The sequence below is a fragment of the Drosophila miranda genome (assembly GCF_003369915.1).
Source record: "Drosophila miranda strain MSH22 chromosome Y unlocalized genomic scaffold, D.miranda_PacBio2.1 Contig_Y2_pilon, whole genome shotgun sequence".
NCBI lineage: Eukaryota > Metazoa > Arthropoda > Insecta > Diptera > Drosophilidae > Drosophila > Drosophila miranda.
The window spans coordinates 2,732,768-2,753,098 of record NW_022881614.1 but is presented as its reverse complement, the minus strand read 5'-3'; the positions used below and the strand labels follow the sequence as shown (position 1 = coordinate 2,753,098).

The window sequence follows — 20,331 nt, the reverse complement described above, 5'->3', positions numbered from 1 at the left end:
AATTTTGAAGTTAAAGCCCTGTAACTTTAATGCCCATCGGGCTAGCCGCGAATGTAGATCCGTCTGAGTCATGAGCCATTTCAGAGATGCATGATCGGTGATAACCGTAAAATCATGTCCTTCAATGTAGGCTCTGAAACGGTTGATGCAAACGATTGCCGCCAGACACTCTTGCTCGGTCACAGAATAATTTCTTTGCGCCTTATTAAGTTTTTTCGACACAAAAGCTATCGGAAATTCGTCTCCCTCTGGAGTCTTTTGAACTAAGACACCTCCAACTCCTGATTTGCTGGCATCGCAATGCACAAAGAACGGCTGGTTGAAATCCGGACTGCGAAGAACTGGCGCAGAGCACAAAAATTTTTTAAGTTCCTCGAACGCTGTACGTCCTTCTGGTGTCATGACAAATCTGCACTTAGGTTTCAGCAAGTCAGTGAGAGGGGAAGCTATTGACGCAAAATTTTCTACAAATTTACGATACCATCCAACCATTCCAAGGAATCTCCGTAAGGCTTTCAGAGAGTTCGGTACTGGAAAGTCTATCATGGCCGAAATTTTCCCGGGATCCGTTCGAATGACACCCTCCCCGACGATATGACCAAGATACTTCACCGAACGCATACAGAATTTGCTCTTTTCCACGTTAAGCGTTAATCCGGCCAATCGAACATGCTGCGCTACAACTCTCAATACCTTTAGATGCGACTCAAAGCTATCGGAAACAATTAACAAGTCATCCAAGTAGACGAAGACTTCATTGCGAAGTTCCGCCGGGATCACCTTGTCCATCAATCTGGTCATGGTTTGCGACGCGTTGGTGAGACCGAACGGCATGACCTTGAACTGATATAGAGGTTTACCCGGAATTGTGAAAGCAGTTTTGTCCCGAGACTCCGGATCCAAGGGTATCTGCCAATAGGCATCCTTGAGATCCAGACTTGAGATGAACATTGCTCTGGGGAGGCGACTTAGTATACCGTCTATTTGCGGCAACGGATAGGCATCCTTTCGTGTAACGGCATTGACCTTCCGGCTGTCTAGGCAAAGTCGAACCTTTCCCGGTTTCTGGACTAGCACAACTGGAGAGGACCAGGCGCTATCAGAGTCCTCAATAACTCCTAATTTGAGCATCCTGTCCACTTCAGCATACAGCAATTTATCCACTGCTGGTGACACGGGAAAATGCCGTTGTTTTACGGGCTTGGCATCTCCTGCATCGATCGAGGGCGACAAAACCGATGTTCTACCCAAACCAGAGACTGCAAAGGATGGAAATCCCGACACAACCTTCTGCAAATCCTCTTTCTGGCTTAGAGTTAGTTCATGCGATTCCTGACAAATTTCTGCTACCTGCATCTCCGGAGGTAATAAATTGAACGTGGACCAAAAATAGATTCCTAGATATAAGTCCTGGCTAAGCGACGGAATGATATGTAGTTCCAAGTCCTTCACAACCTTATCATAGGTGACTGGAGTTCTCAATCGCCCCAGAACCTCCTGACGCTTGCCATCTGCAGTATGAGCAACTGAGATTCCCCGTTTAAATGGAATCCTACTGGTGATTATTTGTTTAGCCAAATTCCCACCAACTACACTCATCGCTGCCCCCGTATCTAACAACCCAAGCACTGGCCGCTCAAAAATGTTTACCTCTGCGTACGGACTTTTATCTAGCTCTTTGTACCTAATCGCATTTATCGATTTAGCTGCCTTCCAAAATGATCTCATCCGTTTGGAGTGTCTTGAATTGGATTTATGACGGAACAGTGTTTCTGCAGCCTCTTCATCTGAATGAGAATTAATGAAATTGTGCCATAAATTTGTTGCTACACTACTGACGGACTGGACTGGAATGGTTGTATCTATAACTGCCTGGTGTTGCTTTTCTACTGGCTGGCGTCTGGGTTCGCGGACTGGGTTTTGGCGACGCACACTTTGAAGCTGACGAGGCTGTGTGCTCGCCCTGCCGTTTTTTTTCTGACATTTTTCACAAGCTGGTTTGTAAATGTTTGGAATGCCACACCCATAGCAAAAGATCTTGCGTTTGGATTCGCAATCCCGGTACCGATGTCCTTCCTTATGGCATTTCCAACATACCAAGGCCAACGCTCCTATTTCGCCTTCGCCCTCCCCTTCGGAAAACTCCGTTGCGTCATCAGACATGTGCTCCTCCACCAACTCAGCCACTTGCCTACGGAAAGGGACACTCTTTTGATAACCATAATTCCGTCTCACGTCATCCAGGAAACTCTCTCTTCGTCTGCATATTTCCCTGAGCTCCCCAACCGAAGTTATGTTTATATTGAGCAACTCGTGCCTTACTTCGAGCCTCAAATTCCTTCGCAGTATGGCTACCACAGACTTTTCTGACAAGGGATACTCTAAACTATCCATTTGCTGAACTATGGCTTCATAAAAAGCATCGAACCCTTCCTTTTCTTTTGCTTCCGGTCCCTGATCGCTTCCCGAATGTCCACATCCGTGCGAGTGTCTCGGAACTGTTTCCTTAAAGCCTGACAAAGCAAGTCCCATCGTACAACTACCACTGACTTATGAAACCTCCAAAAGAATTCACGAGCCTTTCCGTCAAAGAGGATGCTAGCGTTGCTACATAGCACCGCGAAGTTGCTTTCCAGCGTTGAATGGGTAAGAGCTTCTACTCTATAGATAAAATTATCAACGCTAATTCCTTCCGCATTCCCGCTAAATCGTAGCTTCCAACCATTCATAATGTGTACGACCTTGTCCGGCCTTTGGGACAGGTCGGAAGCTATACTTCTAGGAGTGTCTCTGCCCTCTCTGTAAAATCCTGTCGATTCTCGGCCTCCGCCTGCTTCCTGACCCTGCGAACTATGGTCCTGAGCTAAATTTCGAGTATGATGATCTCGGCCAGTCAGTTGAAGATGAGCAGCGACATTGGTTTGTATTATTTGCGCCATCTGCTCCGACAACTGGGATAAAAGGTCGTTTTGCATGGCCCGCACTGCTTGGGTAATCATGATCCCTATATTCCCGCTATCCACTGGAGCCGACCCTGGGTTATTAACGGGTGCTCCCGCCGCTGGGGTGCCTGAAGCTTTTTGCATGCCCGAGCCCGATGCGCCGCCTTGCAAGTCAAAAGTGGCTCTTCCACACCTAGGACATTTGGCATTTTCCCTCGAATATGGCACTATGCAAGCTTTATGAAATTCGTGGCCACACCTGGTCTTGTATAACTGCTGAGATCCAAACTCTTCTCCACACAGAATGCAGACGGACGGATCTACAGGTTCTCCCTCCATTATTAATACGTTCCCTTTATCTCCAACTGTTAACTTCCGCTTACTCTGTCACTCACTATCAACGAGATTCAACGATTCGAGATTCAACACAGCTGACCCGCTCAATTCCCTTCGGTACTTCAACTAGCCTTTCCTTTTTCAGCGCTCACAACTCTCTGCCGGTCAATGACCTATCTCACCTGAACCAGCTGTTCCGCGTTTTATCACCCTTGTTCTCTCCTAACACCTTCGTTTGTGACACTTTTTTTTTTTTTTTGTTTGCCGCTTGAGGAATTGAGACGCGTTTATTGTTGAAAACAAAACATAAAACAAATTATAAATAAAAAATAATATTTTGTAAAAACCGCAATATATAAAGAAATACAAAAACATTTATTTGCCTTCAAGCATAGCTTAGTTCCCCTGAAAAAAATCTTATTGGAACTGGTGTGAGAAGAAAGAACAAACATAATTTACCGCTACTTGTGCCGTGCTAATCAGCCCTCGCAACAACCAAACGTTTTGTTGCTTTGGCGCGCCGATCCGCAAGACAAAAACAACGACTGCAAGCTAAAGTGCGAGTAAATCGAAGCTAATCAGTTTCGTCTTCTTTACTCTCCTTCGCACTCTTGCTTCTGCGGACAGGTATGCTGGTTTTCCATCACCCGTGGCCAGGCAAACTCTTTATAAAGAGATTGTTCTGTCTTTCCAAGCGTTTGATGGCTAGCTCTGCCGCATACTATTGCTGAAAGTGGATGGGTCTTTGCCAAAACTTGTTATCCGTGGTCAGGGTAGACTTATCTAAAGACTTCTTCCCTGCTTTTCCAAACGTCTAACTAGTTGGGCTACGGACTCCATTACTGTAGGGTATTTAATCGCCTACTAAGCTCTACGACGTCAGCCGTGGCTTGTCGATCGCTGCTACCAACTTCACGACAATAACTCCTATGCGACTGATTTGCAAAATTTAGCTGACTGTGAAGCTCGTTATTCTGGCCCAGATGCTGCAGCAACCGTAGTTTGAGAATAAAAGCGGACAAACGTATATGCTTCTCTTCTCAAGCTCACTACATAATATCTAGTTTGCCAGAAAAATCGAAAGTGTTTTTGATGTGTGTTCCTGCGATATTGTTGACCACATCGAGATGCGGTTCTACCAATTATTTTGGGTCCCATTGTTGGGCGCCACTTACTTTATAATAATGAAATTAATAATTACTTATAACTGTAACGAACTTGGCAGGTGTCGGGGAGTGAGAGAAGGGGGCACGCAGATATTCCCGTCTGGGAGGCTCGTCGGCTAGTTGGGGTGGTGATCTTGCCCTCCTCTCACTTAATGCCTATTCTCATTATTACAAGGTTATAATCTGTGCGTGCTACGACGAGAGTTAATTTGGACCTAAAATTCGACTGATCACATAATTGGCTCTTTCTTCTACCTGTTCCCGAACGCTTTTCCTCGCCTCCGATCTCGTTGAAGCGGATTGACCTTCCCTTCCTTGGCCATCCCTAGGTCGCAATTTTCACGGAATGACCCCTCTGCGTTCTCATGGGGCTCTCAGGGGCATCTGGCTAGCCGAAGGCAAACAAAAACTATATTCTAGAACATTATAAAATTTATTGAACCCTACATAAACAAATTTCTAAACTAAAACTAAACCTAACCCAAAAATAGGTACGCATAAAACAGATAAAATAGATGGAATTTCAAAATGACTTAATAATAGTGATAAACAAAATGAATAATTATTTCACATATAAAAAGATTAACAACGGCCAAACCGAAAGGGGGGAAGAAATAGAAACAGTAAGGGGGGAAGCATATAAAGTATTTGTCCCTCTCCTCTTTACTTTTTCAGTGGGACTCGAGTCAAATCGTTCGAGTTGAGTCTTTTACATTTCTCTTTCACACTCACCCGCAGATCCGCATGTCCACCGACGAAAGCGCTTTCCGGAGGAGAATCGGACCTGGAACGAGAACTCCGATAGGGAGTGGCATAAAGCACAACAAAAACTCACTCACAAATTCCCCACTTTCCTCTCTCCACACTTAATTTGAGCGACTCATTACATTAAAAAAAAACTTTCTCGCCCCTTTTCTTTTTCTCGTTCGCGCTGCCCCTTGCCGACTGCCGATGTCTTTCTCAAAGAAAAAAACTAACAAAAAAAAATTATTTAAATTAACATAAAACACTCGACAATACATATATTAATTCTTTTCAAATTTCTGCCTTCCCGATCTCTTCCCGACCTTCCGCAATCGGGCTGTTTTCGACGACCACTCGCGCCGCCCCTCGAAATCTCAGACTGTTCTTGATCGCGCTCAGTCTGCGCTATGTAGCCCTTCCTTGGCTCGCTCTCCAACCATAAAAAAAGGAGTTTTTTTTTTCTTCCAAAAACCACTCAACTCCCGCTAGCGTCGTTGGTGCCCGGGTACTTGGGCCTGTAAATTTTCCACCGCAGCTTCGGCTGCTCCTCTGGACCTCTTTTGCGTCCCTCGGTCTCTCGATCTACTCGACGCCTCGGCGTCTTTGGATCCGTGAAGCTGAACCGGGTCGGTATTGTAATGAAAATGCGGCGACACGGCGTTCCTCTTCTGCCGGGTGAACTGCGCCAATAGCCGGTCCTAGTTTGGAAAAACTAACGCCGGATTAACTCGAGACTTTCTCGTTTCTGAAGCACTTAGATAAAAAATATATTTTTTTTTCTGATAAAAGAAAACGAATGCTCGGGTCGAGCGCCAAAACGGGAAGAGACCGAAGCCAAGCCCCTCAACATGCTAGAACCTTCGGGCCCTCTCATAGAACAAGGGAAATGCCAGAGAAAGTTGACAATCTGGGCTGTTAAATCTATCACCCTTTCCTATGCCCCTTTTCGTGACCTCCCAAACATAGCCCATAGAGGGTGTATGCTCTGCCACGGCCATTACGGTGCCGACCACTAGATGGCGCTGCGAACTAGCTCTCTCGGCTGATCCAAGCGTTACAAATACCCCCCGCCGAAGATCTGACTTAGTGGTATCACACAAGTCGGATCCCAAACTGCGCGGATCAGCTATTGTTTTAAGTCTTTCGCGTGGTATCGACCAATAGACCGTCCTTGTAGATCCTCTAATTCATAGTAAGCATTCCCTATTTTCTTGCGTATTCTGGCCTTCACATATGCTGGGCCCAGTTTGGCACTATAGCCAGCCTGGAAGTTACTCTGCTTGAAGTTCTTTCTGAACACCTCTTGGCCCACTTGATACGAAGTCTCCCTTGATCTCAAATTGTAAATCCGTTCGTTTTTCGCCCTTTGCTTCTCCATTATCGTTAAAGCCTTGCTACGTACCAACTCTAACGAATCCTCCTTGGAAAACACTAGGGATTTATCCTCCAACAATCGAAGAGCTCTCAGAATTTTGTATGTTTCCCCGGAGCTAACGAACTGTTGCCCAAATACCATATAATACGGCGAAGTTCCGAGGCTGGAATGGCCCGCGCTTCGCAATGCGCAACAGATACTGCTCAGCTCCTCGTCCCAATTTTTCTGATCTGCCCTCACGTATGAGCGAATGGCGGCAATTACCGACCGGTTTACTCGCTCTGACGCATTCGACTGCGGAGAGTATACTGCTGTGGCCGTATGTGATATCTTGTGCGCCTTGAGAAACTTCTGGAAAACTTCCGACTTAAATTGAGAGCCATTGTCCGATACAATGATCTCCTGAAAGCCAAAAGTATGAAACAGATCTTGCTGCAGGTCACAAGATCAGCCGTTAGTTTTTTAACAGCTTTCAGAAAGACGAACTTTGAATAGTGATCTAACACTATAAATATACCAATGTTCCCGCTTTTTGAGCGTGGATACGGGCCCAGAAAGTCGACGTATAGCTTTTGGAAAAACCTCTGCGACTCAGGTGCCACTCCCATCGGGTGTCGATGGACAGAGTTCGGTGCATTAGTAGATTTGCACGTGTCGCACGCGAGAACATATGCTTTTACATCTTTGACTAAACTTGGCCAATAGAGAAACTGTCGCACTCGCTCTAAAGTCTTATGAACTCCCCCATGCGATGCTAAGGGATGGTCGTGAGCATTGGCTAATACCTCTGGAATAAGACTCTGTGGGATCCATAACTTCCAGATAAAATTATCATGAAGAATACTCCCTGTGGCGAAATCACACTTCCTGTACACAAGACCTTCGACCACCCTCAGATCCGGCAGGTTAACGTCATTGGCTTTTATTCTGCTTGCCAGTTCTACATACTCAGCGGACTTAAAAGCTGGGGACTCGAGATCAACTGCTTGACCATAACCACCATCCACGGCCGCCAAATCTTCTTCATTGACTCTGGACAAGGCATCGGGTACAACATTTAAACGACCACTCCGGTGTTCAATTTTGAAGTTAAAGCCCTGTAACTTTAATGCCCATCGGGCTAGCCGCGAATGTAGATCCGTCTGAGTCATGAGCCATTTCAGAGATGCATGATCGGTGATAACCGTAAAATCATGTCCTTCAATGTAGGCTCTGAAACGGTTGATGCAAACGATTGCCGCCAGACACTCTTGCTCGGTCACAGAATAATTTCTTTGCGCCTTATTAAGTTTTTTCGACACAAAAGCTATCGGAAATTCGTCTCCCTCTGGAGTCTTTTGAACCAAGACACCTCCAACTCCTGATTTGCTGGCATCGCAATGCACAAAGAACGGCTGGTTGAAATCCGGACTGCGAAGAACTGGCGCAGAGCACAACAATTTTTTAAGTTCCTCGAACGCTGTACGTCCTTCTGGTGTCATGACAAATCTGCACTTAGGTTTCAGCAAGTCAGTGAGAGGGGAAGCTATTGACGCAAAATTTTCTACAAATTTACGATACCATCCAACCATTCCAAGGAATCTCCGTAAGGCTTTCAGAGAGTTCGGTACTGGAAAGTCTATCATGGCCGAAATTTTCCCGGGATCCGTTCGAATGACCCCCTCCCCGACGATATGACCAAGATACTTCACAGAACGCATACAGAATTTGCTCTTTTCCACGTTAAGCGTTAATCCGGCCAATCGAACATGCTGCGCTACAACTCTCAATACCTTTAGATGCGACTCAAAGCTATCGGAAACAATTAACAAGTCATCCAAGTAGACGAAGTCTTCATTGCGAAGTTCCGCCGGGATCACCTTGTCCATCAATCTGGTCATGGTTTGCGACGCGTTGGTGAGACCGAACGGCATGACCTTGAACTGATATAGAGGTTTACCCGGAATTGTGAAAGCAGTTTTGTCCCGAGACTCCGGATCCAAGGGTATCTGCCAATAGGCATCCTTGAGATCCAGACTTGAGATGAACATTGCTCTGGGGAGGCGACTTAGTATACCGTCTATTTGCGGCAACGGATAGGCATCCTTTCGTGTAACGGCATTGACCTTCCGGCTGTCTAGGCAAAGTCGAACCTTTCCCGGTTTCTGGACTAGCACAACTGGAGAGGACCAGGCGCTATCAGATTCCTCAATAACTCCTAATTTGAGCATCCTGTCCACTTCAGCATACAGCAATTTATCCACTGCTGGTGACACGGGAAAATGCCGTTGTTTTACGGGCTTGGCATCTCCTGCATCGATCGAGTGCGACAAAACCGATGTTCTACCCAAACCAGAGACTGCAAAGGATGGAAATCCCGACACAACCTTCTGCAAATCCTCTTTCTGGCTTAGAGTTAGTTCATGCGATTCCTGACAAATTTCTGCTACCTGCATCTCCGGAGGTAATAAATTGAACGTGGACCAAAAATAGATTCCTAGATATAAGTCCTGGCTAAGCGACGGAATGATATGTAGTTCCAAGTCCTTCACAACCTTATCATAGGTGACTGGAGTTCTCAATCGCCCCAGAACCTCCTGACGCTTGCCATCTGCAGTATGAGCAACTGAGATTCCCCGTTTAAATGGAATCCTACTGGTGATTATTTGTTTAGCCAAATTCCCACCAACTACACTCATCGCTGCCCCCGTATCTAACAACCCAAGCACTGGCCGCTCAAAAATGTTTACCTCTGCGTACGGACGTTTATCTAGCTCTTTGTACCTAATCGCATTTATCGATTTAGCTGCCTTCCAAAATGATCTCATCCGTTTGGAGTGTCTTGAATTGGATTTATGACGGAACAGTGTTTCTGCAGCCTCTGCATCTGAATGAGAATTAATGAAATTGTGCCATAAATTTGTTGCTACACTACTGACGGACTGGACTGGAATGGTTGTATCTATAACTGCCTGGTGTTGCTTTTCTACTGGCTGGCGTCTGGTTTCGCGGACTGGGTTTTGGCGACGCACACTTTGAAGCTGACGAGGCTGTGTGCTCGCCCTGCCGTTTTTTTTCTGACATTTTTCACAAGCTGGTTTGTAAATGTTTGGAATGCCACACCCATAGCAAAAGATCTTGCGTTTGGATTCGCAATCCCGGTACCGATGTCCTTCCTTATGGCAGTTCCAACATACCAAGGCCAACGCTCCTATTTCGCCTTCGCCCTCCCCTTCGGAAAACTCCGTTGCGTCATCAGACATGTGCTCCTCCACCAACTCAGCCACTTGCCTACGGAAAGGGACACTCTTTTGATAACCATAATTCCGTCTCACGTCATCCAGGAAACTCTCTCTTCGTCTGCATATTTCCCTGAGCTCCCCAACCGAAGTTATGTTTATATTGAGCAACTCGTGCCTTACTTCGAGCCTCAAATTCCTTCGCAGTATGGCTACCACAGACTTTTCTGACAAGGGAGACTCTAAACTATCCATTTGCTGAACTATGGCTTCATAAAAAGCATCGAACCCTTCCTTTTCTTTTGCTTCCGGTCACTGTTCGCTTCCCGAATGTCCACATCCGTGCGAGTGTCTCGGAACTGTTTCCTTAAAGCCTGACAAAGCAAGTCCCATCGTACAACTACCACTGACTTATGAAACCTCCAAAAGAATTCACGAGCCTTTCCGTCAAAGAGGATGCTAGCGTTGCTACATAGCACCGCGAAGTTGCTTTCCAGCGTTGAATGGGTAAGAGCTTCTACTCTATAGATAAAATTATCAACGCTAATTCCTTCCGCATTCCCGCTAAATCGTAGCTTCCAACCATTCATAATGTGTACGACCTTGTCCGGCCTTTGGGACAGGTCGGAAGCTATACTTCTAGGAGTGTCTCTGCCCTCTCTGTAAAATCCTGTCGATTCTCGGCCTCCGCCTGCTTCCTGACCCTGCGAACTATGGTCCTGAGCTAAATTTCGAGTATGATGATCTCGGCCAGTCAGTTGAAGATGAGCAGCGACATTGGTTTGTATTATTTGCGCCATCTGCTCCGACAACTGGGATAAAAGGTCGTTTTGCATGGCCCGCACTGCTTGGGTAATCATGATCCCTATATTCCCGCTATCCACTGGAGCCGACCCTGGGTTATTACCGGGTGCTCCCGCCGCTGGGGTGCCTGAAGCTTTTTCTTTGCCTCCTGCCTGCTGTTTGGCTGTTTGCATGCCCGAGCCCGATGCGCCGCCTTGCAAGTCAAAAGTGACTCTTCCACACCTAGGACATTTGGCATTTTCCCTCGAATATGGCACTATGCAAGCTTTATGAAATTCGTGGCCACACCTGGTCTTGTATAACTGCTGAGATCCAAACTCTTCTCCACACAGAATGTAGACGGACGGATCTACAGGTTCTCCCTCCATTATTAATACGTTCCCTTTATCTCCAACTGTTAACTTCCGCTTACTCTGTCACTCACTATCAACGAGATTCAACACAGCTGACCCGCTCAATTCCCTTCGGTACTTCAACTAGCCTATCCTTCTTCAGCGCTCACAACTCTCTGCCGATCAATGACCTATCTCAACTGAACCAGCTGTTCCGCGTTTTATCACCCTTGTTCTCTCCTAACACCTTCGTTTTTGACCCTTTTTTTTTTTTTTTTGTTTGCCGCTTGAGGAATTGAGACGCTTTTATTGTTGAAAACAAAACATAAAACAAATTATAAATAAAAAATAATATTTTGTAAAAACCGCAATATATAAAGAAATACAAAAACATTTATTTGCCTTCAAGCATAGCTTAGTTCCCCTGAAAAAAAATCTTATTGGAACTGGTGTGAGAAGAAAGAACAAACATAATTTACCGCTACTTGTGCCGTGCTAATCAGCCCTCGCAACAACCAAACGTTTTGTTGCTTTGGCGCGCCGATCCGCAAGACAAAAACAACGACTGCAAGCTAAAGTGCGAGTAAATCGAAGCTAATCAGTTTCGTCTTCTTTACTCTCCTTCGCCCTCTTGCTTCTGCGGACAGGTATGCTGGTTTTCCATCACCCGTGGCCAGGCAAACTCTTTATAAAGAGATTGTTCTGTCTTTCCAAGCGTTTGATGGCTAGCTCTGCCGCATACTATTGCTGAAAGTGGATGGGTCTTTGCCAAAACTTGTTATCCGTGGTCAGGGTAGACTTATCTAAAGACTTCTTCCCTGCTTTTCCAAACGTCTAACTAGTTGGGCTACGGACTCCATTACTGTAGGGTATTTAATCGCCTACTAAGCTCTACGACGTCAGCCGTGGCTTGTCGATCGCTGCTAGCAACTTCTCAACAATAACTCCTATGCGACTGATTTGCAAAATTTAGCTGACTGTGAAGCTCGTTATTCTGGCCCAGATGCTGCAGCAACCGTAGTTTGAGAATAAAAGCGGACAAACGTATATGCTTCTCTTCTCAAGCTCACTACATAGTATCTAGTTTGCCAGAAAAATCGAAAGTGTTTTTGATGTGTGTTCCTGCGATATTGTTGACCACATCGAGATGCGGTTCTACCAATTATTTTGGGTCCCATTGTTGGGCGCCACTTACTTTATAATAATGAAATTAATAATTACTTATAACTGTAACGAACTTGGCAGGTGTCGGGGAGTGAGAGAAGGGGGCACGCAGATATTCCCGGCTGGGAGGCTCGTCGGCTAGTTGGGGTGGTGATCTTGCCCTCCTCTCACTTAATGCCTATTCTCATTATTACAAGGTTATAATCTGTGCGTGCTACGACGAGAGTTAATTTGGACCTAAAATTCGACTGAACACATAATTGGCTCTTTCTTCTACCTGTTCCCGAACGCTTTTCCTCGCCTCCGATCTCGTTGAAGCGGGTTGACCCTCCCTTCCTTGGCCATCCCTAGGTCGCAATTTTCACGGAATGACCCCTCTGCGTTCTCATGGGGCTCTCAGGGGCATCTGGCTAGCCGAAGGCAAACAAAAACTATATTCTAGAACATTATAAAATTTATTGAACCCTACATAAACAAATTTCTAAACTAAAACTAAACCTAACCCAAAAATAGGTACGCATAAAACAGATAAAATAGATGGAATTTCAAAATGACTTAATAATAGTGATAAACAAAATGAATAATTATTTCACATATAAAAAGATTAACAACGGCCAAACCGAAAGGGGGGAAGAAATAGAAACAGTAAGGGGGGAAGCATATAAAGTATTTGTCCCTCTCCTCTTTACTTTTTCAGTGGGACTCGAGTCAAATCGTTCGAGTTGAGTCTTTTACATTTCTCTTTCGCACTCACCCGCAGATCCGCATGTCCACCGACGAAAGCGCTTTCCGGAGGAGAATCGGACCTGGAACGAGAACTCCGATAGGGAGTGGCATAAAGCACAACAAAAACTCACTCACAAATTCCCCACTTTCCTCTCTCCACACTTAATTTGAGCGACTCATTACATTAAAAAAAAACTTTCTCGCCCCTTTTCTTTTTCTCGTTCGCGCTGCCCCTTGCCGACTGCCGATGTCTTTCTCAAAGAAAAAAACTAACAAAAAAAAATTATTTAAATTAACATAAAACACTCGACAATACATATATTAATTCTTTTCAAATTTCTGCCTTCCCGATCTCTTCCCGACCTTCCGCAATCGGGCTGTTTTCGACGACCACTCGCGCCGCCCCTCGAAATCTCAGACTGTTCTTGATCGCGCTCAGTCTGCGCTATGTAGCCCTTCCTTGGCTCGCTCTCCAACCATAAAAAAAGGAGTTTTTTTTTTCTTCCAAAAACCACTCAACTCCCGCTAGCGTCGTTGGTGCCCGGGTACTTGGGCCTGTAAATTTTCCACCGCAGCTTCGGCTGCTCCTCTGGACCTCTTTTGCGTCCCTCGGTCTCTCGATCTACTCGACGCCTCGGCGTCTTTGGATCCGTGAAGCTGAACCGGGTCGGTATTGTAATGAAAATGCGGCGACACGGCGTTCCTCTTCTGCCGTATAAACTGCGCCAATAGCCGGTCCTAGTTTGGAAAAACTAACGCCGGATTAACTCGAGACTTTCTCGTTTCTGAAGCACTTAGATAAAAAATATATTTTTTTTTCTGATAAAAGAAAACGAATGCTCGGGTCGAGCGCCAAAACGGGAAGAGACCGAAGCCAAGCCCCTCAACATGCTAGAACCTTCGGGCCCTCTCATAGAACAAGGGAAATGCCAGAAAAAGTTGACAATCTGGGCTGTTAAATCTATCACCCTTTCCTATGCCCCTTTTCGTGACCTCCCAAACATAGCCCATAGAGGGTGTATGCTCTGCCACGGCCATTACGGTGCCGACCACTAGATGGCGCTGCGAACTAGCTCTCTCGGCTGATCCAAGCGTTACACTATTAAGGCTAGAGTAACCAAATTTGGTATCCGCACTTCTGTTAGATCTCACTATAAAACGTATGTCTCAGAATTTCGGCCCACCCCCTTCCGCCCCCACAAAAGACGAAAATCTGTGGCATCCACAATATTGCACATTCGAGAAAACTAAAAACGCAGAATCATAGATAATGACCATATCGATCAGATTGCTGAATCTGGATCAGATCGGATCATTTTTGTAGCCAAAAGCAAGAAATCAATTTTCAGTGGCTACGCAGCGCCCGACGTCACGCTCAGAATGATTTTCTGTCTCTCTCGCACGCACTCTTTGTCGTGTGGTTTAATATTAGCGGCGTCTGCCGCAGGAGAGCCATACTGACTTAGTATCGGGTATAACTGTAGAGTTGCGGTGTCCGCAGCAACTCACAAAGTTCCAGCTCGTTTTGTTAATATTTGTCTGAACTAGATTTATAGGAACATGCTTAAAGCTAGTTAATATATAGTATAACGTTACAATGCCGGTAGACCGAAGCCCGGATTATAGGATTCAGCCAAAAGAGAGCGAAACCGTTTGCTGTGTATGCACGCAAGAAGTCAAATACCCAGGCCAGCTATTAGCTACCAGCTGTAACCACTTTTTCCATCACACCTGCTTTAGTGCACGTTCAGGAAATAAGAAAGTCTGTCCAGTGTGCAGAACTGCGCTGAGCAAATCGACCCTTAATTTGGCAGAAGAACTAGAAGCAGCTCAAGCCTCAGGCAACCAACCAGGGGCAGTTTCAGTGACCAGATCCCGTTCGAAAACACTTAAATCACAGCAAAACCAATTATCCGCTGCCAATATGCAGAGTGGGGTCCGAAGTGTTAGCCAACCCGAAGGGCCTAGTGTTTCCGGTCCAATGGCCGCTCCAGATCGTCCTAGAGGCCAACCGCCAAATTCTGCGGCAGCAGTGGTGTCAGCTTCAGCAGCTCGAACGGGTCTGCCAGCCACGGATGGTAGCTTGCAACAGACCATTGCGGACGCAGTGACAGCCGCACTAGCACAGCACACTCAAATGCTAGCTAACGCGATTGAAGCGGGGTTTCAAAGATTGTCGCTCCAGAATGCAGCTCCAGTTCCAACGGAAAGGGTACACCCAGCCCATAGGCAGTCCTCTCCCGTTAGGTCAAATCAATCCTTTGAGCAACTCTTTAGGTTATCCGCCAGGGAAAACGCAGCATTACCAAACTCAGCGTCCGAGCGACCGACTAACTTGTCAGCTCCACCCGAGTCGCAGCAATCACATCAGTTGCGCGCGGATCGGATTAGCCAGATAATCGCGAACTGGAAGTTGAGATTCTCAGGGCGCTCCTCTATGTCAATAGATGATTTTTTGTATCGCGTCGAAGCTCTGACCAGCCAGACATTAGATAGCAATTTTGAATTGTTATTTCGCTACGCGAGCAACCTGTTCGAAGGAAGCGCGGGTGAATGGTACTGGAGGTATCATAAAAGCGTACCAAGAGTGTGCTGGATTGATCTCTGTATTGCTCTGAGATCGCAGTTTTCGGACGGCAGAACAGATTTAGAAATCAGAACCGCGATCACCCAGAGGAAGCAGAAAGTCAACGAACCGTTGACAGTTTTTATGAGGCCATAGAAGAATCAGATAGCCCGTGGTCTTCCCCTGTAGTAATTGTGCGTAAGCCAGGTAAGTTTCGCCTTTGCCTTGATAGCCGGAAAGTTAACGGAGTAACAGTCAAAAATGCTTACCCTATGCCCCTCATTGATGGCATTTTAAGTAGACTTCCAAAAGCGCAGTTCATTTCAAGCATCGATCTTAAAGATGCTTACTGGCAGATTACGCTTACTCCAAGGGCTCGGGAGAAGACGGCTTTTGCTGTGCCTGGGAGGCCGCTATATCAATTCACGGTGATGCCGTTTGGTTTATGCAATGCCCCACAGACCATGTCCAAACTGATGGATAAAGTTATCCCACCATCTTTGCGAAATGAGATTTTCATTTATCTCGACGACTTATTGGTGATTTCGGAGTCCTTCGAGAAGCACATGTCCGTGTTGAAAGCGCTGGCCGACCGGCTGTCTCTAGCTGGACTGACGATAAACGTGGAGAAGAGCCAATTTTGCCTGAAGGAAGTGAAATACCTGGGCCACGTGATAGGGTATGGGATAATACAAACGGATCCCGAAAAAGTTGCTGTTATTCGGGAGTTTCCAGTGCCTCGATCGGTGAAGCAAGTACGACGATTTTTGGGAACCACTGAATGGTACCATAAATTTATTAAAAACTATGCCGGAATTGCTGCCCCAATATCAGATACACTAAAGCAACGTCGATCGTTTGTATGGACCAACGAAGCGCAAAGGGCGTTTGAAAGTTTAAAAGACCAAATGTGCGAGGCACCAGTCCTACATAGCCCCGACTTCACCATTCCATTTGCCATTCATTGCGATGCCAGCCACACCGGAGTTGGCGGCGTGTTAATGGAAACGGATAGCGATGGTAATGACATCCAAATCGCATTCATGTCTCGCAAGCTGAATCAGTGTCAGCGAAACTATTCAGTCACGGAAAAAGAGTGTTTGGCAGCCATAATGTGTGTGAAGAAGTTTCGAGCTTATGTGGAAGGACACGAGTTCTCCATCCATACCGACCATGCATCATTGAAGTGGCTAATGTCACAATCGGACCTAAGTTCTAGGTTGGCAAGATGGGCTCTCAAATTGCAGGGGTTCAACTTCAAAATTTTCCACCGCAAAGGTAGCCAAAATGTTGTCCCAGATGCTCTGTCGCGGGTGCACACCGAAGATCTATCGGCATTCAGCTGCGATGGATTGGTAGACCTGCAGTCTGATTGCTTCAAGTCAGCAGAATATTTGGAACTGATTCGAAAAATTAAAGGCAACCAGACACAGATGCCAGACATTAAGGTGATCGATAATCTCATATATCGGCGAGCAGAACACGCGGCTGCTGATCAGATCGCTGACGACCTGTGTTGGAAGCTGTGGGTTCCAACGGAGCTGGTGTCCGATGTACTAAAACAGAGTCACGAACAGTCGTTAGCAGCTCATAGCGGCATTAATAAAACGTTGGAGAGAGTTCGACGTTATTATTATTGGCCAAGTTTAGTAACCGATGTGAGAGCGTTCATAAACAGCTGTTCGGTCTGCAAGTGCACCAAGTACCCGAATCGTTCGTTACGACCCCCATTAGCTCCAGTGAAGGAAACTCAACGAGTGTTTCAGAAGTTGTTTGTGGATTTCCTGGGTCCGTATCCACGAAGCAAATCCGGAAATATCGGTATCTTCGTTGTTTTGGACCATCTTTCAAAATATCCGTTTTTAAAACCCGTAAAGAAATTTACAGCGGAGGCGATAACTCGATTCATGGAAGAAGACCTATTCCATTGCTTCGGGGTACCCGAAGTGGTTGTGTGCGACAATGGAGTACAATTGAAGTCCCATCACTTCAATTCGCTGCTGAAAAAGTACAATGTGCAGCATTTTTATACGGCTGTGTACGCACCTCAAGCCAACGCATCGGAACGCGTTAACAGATCCGTTATTGCCGCCATTAAAGCTTACTTAATTGGGATGAGCAGCTTAGTTCTATTAGTTGTGCCTTACGATCTAGTCTGCATTCAGCCCTAAACGACAGCCCCTATCGGGTTGCATTTGGACAGCACATGACAACCAATGGAGACACCTATCAGCTCTTACGAAATTTGCAGGTTTTAGAAGATCGTACCGTGAGTTTTGGTCGGGAAGATTCGTTTGATGTGATTCGAAAAACAGCCCAACGAACAATACAAAACAACACCAACGAAACGAACAGCAGTACAACCTTCGAAGTCGTGAAGTGGCGTTCAAAGTTGGCCAGGAGGTCTACAGGCGCAACTTTCAGCAGAGCAATTTCGTTAAAGGTTTTAGCGCAAAACTAGCTCCTACTTTTGTAAAAGCTAGAATAAAACGTAGGCTTGGTCACAGTTATTACGAGTTGGAAGATCCCCAAGGTAGACTTATCGGAAAATACCACGCTAAAGACATAAAGCAGTGACCATCCTAATACAGGTTAACGGGTTTCCTCCAAGCGTCTATCACCCTTTGATGTGATTAACACCAAAGTGTGATCTTGGCCGGGGGATTTGTAGTGGTCGCTTGTCGGGCGGATAGGAAAGCATATTTGTGTTCTTCGCCTGAAAGTATGCCCGATGGTATTTGTACAATTTATATATTTATGTATATTATATATATAAATATATTTATATATATTATATTATTTATACAAGTATATATCACACCTCACCGAGATACTTATTAATTATTAAGTTTAGTCCCCATAGTTAGTGTATAGTTAGGTTGGCTTAATTTCTTGTTGTGGTGTTACATGTTAAATGTTCCTTTTCGTGTGGGGCTAGCGCCACCTAGGGTTGACATTAAGAATATGCTTAAAAACGAACAAAAATCTCCCCACCATTTCCATAACCATTCAAGGTGAATGGCGAAGGATCGTGCAAAGGCAGATCCGGAGAACAAAATTTTTGTTGGTCAGTAGATCCGCCCAAATCGCACATCTCTTACAGTTTTTCGGGTACATTCAGCCTACATAATGACACTAACGTGCACATAAGACAAACACGGGCCTCAGCTGCTCTTTAAATAAACGTTTGAACAGCTAGGCCGAATCACGAGAAGAACAGGAGAGGCGATACCACTAGGGGTCGCCGGGAGGTTATGTACACACGTGGTGCACTATTTTTTCCCGCCCGGTAGGAACATTTAAGCGGCGTCGGTCCTACGCTGACTGCAAGCACCGGTTTCCGTTTCTTGTCCCGGTTTTGAACGCGAAACGGCTACGCCAATTCGCCGCACTAAGCCCGTTCAGACGGCTGTCCTCGCCTCGCGCAGCCAAAGTTCACTGCCCGCGACTTGGTGGATCAGCTGGTTCGTAGTGCGGGGGCTTAAAGCTCGGGCTGCAGCTTTTGGATACTTCTTAAACTAAGTGCCGATTCTAATGTGGAATTTGAAAATACTGATCAGGCTACTTTTTCTAACAGTTACTCCATTCACATATTTACCCGGTTGGAACTGGCACTGCGAAAATAGGGGGATGGGGTTGCGGTGCTAATTCCTTCTTTCTCCAGGTTTTTTTATACCCGATACTCAAAATGAGTATTGGGGTATATTAGATTTGTGGTAAAAGTGGATGTGTGTAACGTCCAGAAGGAATCGTTTCCGACCCCATAAAGTATATATATTCTTGATCAGCATCAATAGCCGAGTCGATTGAGCCATGTCTGTCTGTCCGTCTGTCCGTCTGTCCGTCCGTCCGTCTGTCCGTCTGTCCGTCCCTATTAGCGCCTAATGCTCAAAGACTATAAGAGCTAGAGCAACAATGTTTTGGATCCAGACTTCTGTGATATGTCACTGCTACAAAAATATTTCAAAACTTCGCCCCGCCCACTTCCGCCCCCACAAAGAACGAAAATCTGTGGCATCCACAATTTTAAAGATACGAGAAAACCAAAAACGCAGAATCGTAGAGAATGACCATATCTTTCAGACTGCGGAATTTGAATAAGATCGTATTATTATTATAGCCAGCATCATGAAAACAATTTCATTTTTTCTCGCCCTGTCGCTCTCTAACACACACGTAGCATAGCCGGCTTTGCTTAGAGTAAAACATTAGCGCCTAGATCTCAGAGACTATAAAAGCTAGATCAACCAAATTTGGTATCCACACTCCTTATATATCGGACCGAGACGAGTTTGTTTCAAAATTTCGCCACACCCCCTTCCGCCACCGCAAAGGATGAAAATCTGGGGATATCCACAAATCTCAAAGACTATTAAGGCTAGAGTAACCAAATTTGGTATCCGCACTTCTGTGAGATCTCACTTTAAAACGTATATCTCAAAATTTCGCCCCACCCCCTTCCGCCCCCACAAAGGACGAAAATCTGTTGCATCCACAATATTGAGGATACGAGAAAACTTAAAACGCAGAATCATAGATAATGACCATATCTATCAGATTCCTGAATCGGGATCAGATCGGATCATTTTTATAGCCAATAAGAACAAATCAATTTGCAGTTGTTACGCAGCGCCCGACGTCACGCTCAGACTGATTTTCTGTCTCTCTCGCACGCACTCTTTGTCGTGTCGTTTAATATTAGCGGCGTCTGCCGGAGGAGAGCCATACTGACTAGGTATCGGGTATAAATGTAGAGTTGCGGTGTCCGCAGCAACTCACAACGTTCCCTCTCGTTTTTTTTCTCACCGTGCAACTGAATGCTTGAATGCTGAACATTTAACATGTAACACCACAACAAGAAATTAAGCCAACCTTACTATATACTAACTATGGGGAATAAACTTAATAATTAATAAGTATCTCGGTGAGGTGTGATATATACTTGTATAAATAATATA

General features: G+C 45.6%; 2 long non-coding RNA genes and 1 pseudogene across 2 annotated transcripts; 1 reads left to right on the top strand and 2 right to left on the bottom strand.

Moving 5' to 3' along the window:
* LOC117192634 overlaps nucleotides 1–20,331 on the top strand; it is a 78,150-nt pseudogene that overhangs the window by 17,661 nt on the left and 40,158 nt on the right.
* On the bottom strand, nucleotides 3,523–4,178 carry LOC117192635. Its single transcript, XR_004474402.1, has 2 exons — nucleotides 3,738–4,178; nucleotides 3,523–3,683 (listed from the first exon to the last, which is right to left on the bottom strand). It is a non-coding gene; the product is annotated as an uncharacterized LOC117192635 (long non-coding RNA).
* On the bottom strand, nucleotides 11,291–11,828 carry LOC117192636. Its single transcript, XR_004474403.1, has 2 exons — nucleotides 11,397–11,828; nucleotides 11,291–11,341 (listed from the first exon to the last, which is right to left on the bottom strand). It is a non-coding gene; the product is annotated as an uncharacterized LOC117192636 (long non-coding RNA).